The 4,806-nt window shown below is 33.5% G+C and overlaps 1 protein-coding gene across 10 annotated transcripts in view; it reads left to right on the plus strand.

Annotated features, from left to right (window-relative positions):
- The window catches only part of NOVA1 (NOVA alternative splicing regulator 1), a 250,784-nt gene extending 250,088 nt beyond the window's left edge, over nt 1-696 (plus strand). For 9 of the 10 annotated variants that reach the window (XM_045015315.1, XM_045015311.1, XM_045015316.1 and 6 more), the window contains one exon: nt 1-696. This exon is cut by the window's left edge and continues 3,965 nt beyond it. The gene's annotated coding sequence lies outside the window, so the exon portion shown is untranslated. The other variant, XM_045015306.1, reaches the window with a different exon arrangement.
- The last annotated feature ends 4,110 nt before the right edge of the window (nt 697-4,806 follow it).

Consider the following 4,806-nt stretch of genomic DNA (forward strand, 5'->3'; position numbering starts at 1 on the left):
GATTGAATGGGCGCTCTGAGACACAGTGTGCTGTTTATCATACAGATTGGACACATCATTCTAGATCCAAGATCTTTTCCTCAACGCTGGGAGCTGTCCTTTCAGCACCACAAAATTACCGCTTGAAGTTGCATTGCAGTTTTCCCCCCACCCCTCTTTATCACCGGGAGCTTTTCTTTCAGCACCGCAACATTGCACTTAGACTTTTTAAACAGCTGCCTTCCTCTTTGCACTGAAGACCAATATCGTCTGCACTTCCAGTTATTGCTATTACCTGTAGGACTTTCAATCCTATTTCACCTCACCACCCCACTTCCCTAAAAACAGTTTAAAAGTATCTATTTCTGTGGAAGTCATTTTTCTCATTGAATGATCAGAAACAAAGATAAATTCTAACCTTTAACGGCTCATTCCGACTCATTGCTTACAGTAGATCTAAGCTCTTTTTTCTGCTTATTCGACTCCTTCCAGCTTCCCATCACATCTGTAACAAACTTTTAAAATGATATTGCCACACCACCATGCACAAGCCTACCTGCACAGTAGAGACAGATTATTCCATCACATTCAGATGGTTAACAGAGGTTAGCAAGTCCTGTATTTATATATCTATATATTTATATCGCTTTCTAAGAAAGTGCATATTAATGTTTACTTTAAAGAATGTGTAAATGGTGCTATCAAGAAATCTGATCAATTTTATCCCAGTTTTTGTGTACCACTTCGAATGTATGAGATTTATTTTTCTATTGGAAAAAATAAACAGTCTGAAAGCATTACAATTGGTAGATTTTAGTAATTTAACAATGAATGGAATCCCTATGTCATAGTTTCATTGGAAATTTTAATGATGGGTCATACAAATTACAATACACTTATTGATGATATTCACACATTTCTGTTTGAACATTTGTCAGTCCAGCCTCTGATTCCTCAATGAATATAACTGTAAACTTCACCTGCTGTGAGGTGTCTCCAAAGCATTGGACTCCAAAGCATTCTCGGGCAGACATGGAAAGAGGTTGAAGTGTTACTATGTGCAACAGACACACAAATTGGGACTGGTTAGTCTTTGAATAAAGGAAATACAAATGGTATTTTTTAAATTCAATGCAAATCTAGTTTAACATATCACTATCTGGTGTAATGCAGTTCTTATACATGTTATATGCTGCATCTTTAGTTAAAATGATTGAAAAGTCTTTTCTGAATGAGAGAACAAAATGAACTTGATTATAGTTATCTAAATATTTTGCCTTTTGAAATCTGCTTGTTTTCTCATAAACATATGAATACACATTGTTATTACCTGCAGTTGTATTTTGATGCATTTTATTCCAAGGGTAAGTATTATGCTGCTTTAACAGGTTATTAGCAGACTACAATTACACATACAGTGCATTTTGGTTTTTGCCATATTCATAGCTTATACTCTTTTAAAAAGTGCTTAATATTATAGGCTGCTACACTCAAGATTTAATGTATTATTTTAAAAATATATTTTATAATATAGTGTAGGCTACATATAATAAAAACAAAATGTCATGCAGTTGGGTTTACATCAAAATTTTACTCTTATGTATAAATGAAACTTTCTCTCCTGTGACTAAATTTTTAAAAAGTACCATCATATGAGGTTTGTAAAGAGAATATTGTTTAAATCCAAAGCATATTTGGTATTTTGGTTAGGATATTTTTTAAAGAAAAATTAATTAAAATGTGTGGGTTTGGGTTTTTTAATAGTTGTATATAATCATAATGGAAGGGCAATTGTAACAAGGGCATATAAATTAGTACTCTAGGTTACTATATTAATGTGAGAGAACTGAGGCTATGGAATATGTTTTATTTAATCTCATTATTGAATGAACAGCTCTATAGAGATGCCTATTTGTATTTGTTTCTCTAATAAAGATGCAACTGTAGCTCTGAACACAAATTAGTTTTAATTATTTAAATGATATGAATTTTGTCAAACATAAATAACCTAACACCTGTTTTGCCTTTTCATTTTATGGAAAAAAAACATTGTCTCATGAAAACTAATAGAGGATGAGAGGGGGGAATAACCCAGGTAGGTGTACATACTTATTTGAAAGTTTTCAATCGTTTATTACAATTATGTTCACTCCAAAAGTGTATGTGTGAGAGAGATTACTATGAAGCCAGGATGAAGAAGCAGTCTGATGCATTGCTATGCAAAGAAAAAAAGGGAAATATAAAAAATAGAAAGATGTGGTCTTACATATACTGAGTTACTTAATGTGACACACAAGTACATACCTCAATTCTGAGAATTGGTGACACTGATTTATGCTATAACAACTCATCAGCTGATATAACAATAACAGTACAAAACAATAACCTATGTTATGACACACATTCCTGCCATCATGATCGTCAACTTATATAGAAACAACCACCCCAGGCAAATGAAATTACCTAAATCTGAGTTTCCTTATATCGATTTTTGTTTTGTCAACTTCTTTTGAGGAGATCTTCCTGACCATAAAATGAGGATTACACCCAGTGTCAAGAAGGCACAGTGCAATATAAAACTGCATTTGTAGTAAACTCTGGAAAAATGAGTTCTGTTATTTTTTTCCCTATAACACAATAATAGCATAATCCTACTGTGTTTCTGTTTTGTACATCACTATGTTTTAAAAGATTTCTCATTTAAAATGGTGTGTGTATTATATGGTGTGGTTTAACACTTAATTTCCCATTTGTTTGGGAAGGTAAATTACATATGTAACCTGGTTGTAGTCTGTGGTGGAATCATATGGGACTTTAAGCAGCAGTCATTTGTATGAGTTTCTGTATATTAAACCAAGTTTTAATACTGATACTTTTTGTGGTGTATTAACAATTGTCCTTTTAGGGCAGGGGAAGTGTGCTAAGCAAGCAGATAGGTGATATCCTCGTTTTGAATATAAAGATAGGAGAGGCACACAGATCTACAGAAACTTACTGCTCAGTATTTTTATCTGCCCAATACATCATCTTTAAAGTCCCTCATGGAGATTTTTTCCCCTAGATTGCAGGGGTCAGCTTATCATGAGAACTTATAATGCTCCAGGGATGTGATTATCTGACCATCACATTCCATTTTGTGCCTTACACTTCAATAATCCAACTCCGGGTTTCACTACCATTTCTAATAAATGCATGATTACAACAATGTATGCATTATAGAGTTTGACATTGGATTTTAATAGCAATTTCTCCCTACTCTATATACTTGAATAAATAATGTTAATCTACCTGTTGATGTACCAGTTATGAAACTTGGACTCTTTAGTAAATAAAATAATATGCTCTTTAAACCAGGGGTTCTCAAACTGGGGGGTCGGGACCCCTCAGGGGGTTATGAGGGTATTACTGGGGGGTCGCAAGCTGTCAGCTTCCATCCCAAACCCCGCTTTGCCTCCAGCATTTATAATGGTGTTAAATATATAAAAATGTGTTTTTAATTCATAAGGGGGGTGGTCACACTCACTTTCACTTGCTATGTGAAAGGGGTCACCAGTACAAAAGTTTGAGAATCACTGCTTTAAACAATCACTAAATTAACATCATTTACATTTTCTATCTCCCTTTTCATTTCCAATTTTCTCCCTATGTACATTTCATATGTTATCAAATTTAGCAACAAGAAATCAGTAAAAGTGCAGAGATAGGATGATGAGGCATGATACCAAAATGGTGAATTACAGTAACATATTCCAAGATGATAATGAGTTGAACATTATGCCATGGTACAAAGAGAAACAGACTCTTCTATGTAGACAAATGTAGCATAGTGTCATTGCAGTAGTAATATTAGACACTGTAATAATATGGCAGATAATGCCCTTAATGTTACATTCTCTATAAACTGTACTTACTTCCTTTCAGTCTGATCAATGTGGAAATTATACTCAAATATTTGCATATAATCACCTTATTTGATTTTATGTTTTATTTGCAATGGGATTTTCAATGTAAATTACTCTGCTCTGTAACCATAATAAAGGGGAAAGTAATGTAGGTCTCACTGATATGATGTTTTCTCTTCTAATTTGGATTCCAATTACGTCTGTTATGAATGAAAACATTTTTGTGATGTATCTAAGCTTTGGAGTCTAGTGAAAATTGAAAGAAAAAATTGGATAGGCTATATTAGTTTTCCTTTTTCATGTATTATTCTAACCCTAATTCATGTCCATCTTGAAAACACATAGATATAAACTTTAATCATCCCTTTAAAAAATTGCATTTTCAATTTACTGTGTTTTCTAAAGCTCCAGCTAAACTGGGAGAGGTGTCCAAATGCTAGTTCTTTTGCAAAGGGAGACTCTTAATGTTAAAAAGTGTTCCTTGCTAGTATTTGAGTGATATATTAATGTAACTACCAGAATAATTGTATCTTTGCTGATTCCATGTTCTGATGTGCAAAAAGTCTCAAGAATCCTAAATGTAGTGAAAGAGTATCACTTTTTATTAAGCAAGAATACCATAAACCAGGGTAACCAGCAAAATAGTCCTGTTGCTTGACCCTTAAACCATAATATCCCTGAAACATCATTAATACCCCATAGACACAGCTAAATAAATCTAAATAGGTAGTGAATGGAAGACACACTATTTTGCAAAAATGGTTATTTCATCTATAATTTTGTTAATATAACTATTGATATCTGAGGGAGGTAGTTCCTGAAAACTAAACATTTTTAAAAGGCACCTCCTGAATCCCCCATCCCAATATCTAATGCCCTGTCCCAAAGAAGCCAAAGAGACCATTCAGCTACATGTTTATACCAG

The sequence above is a fragment of the Mauremys mutica genome, chromosome 4, assembly GCF_020497125.1.
Source record: "Mauremys mutica isolate MM-2020 ecotype Southern chromosome 4, ASM2049712v1, whole genome shotgun sequence".
Classification (NCBI taxonomy): domain Eukaryota; kingdom Metazoa; phylum Chordata; order Testudines; family Geoemydidae; genus Mauremys; species Mauremys mutica.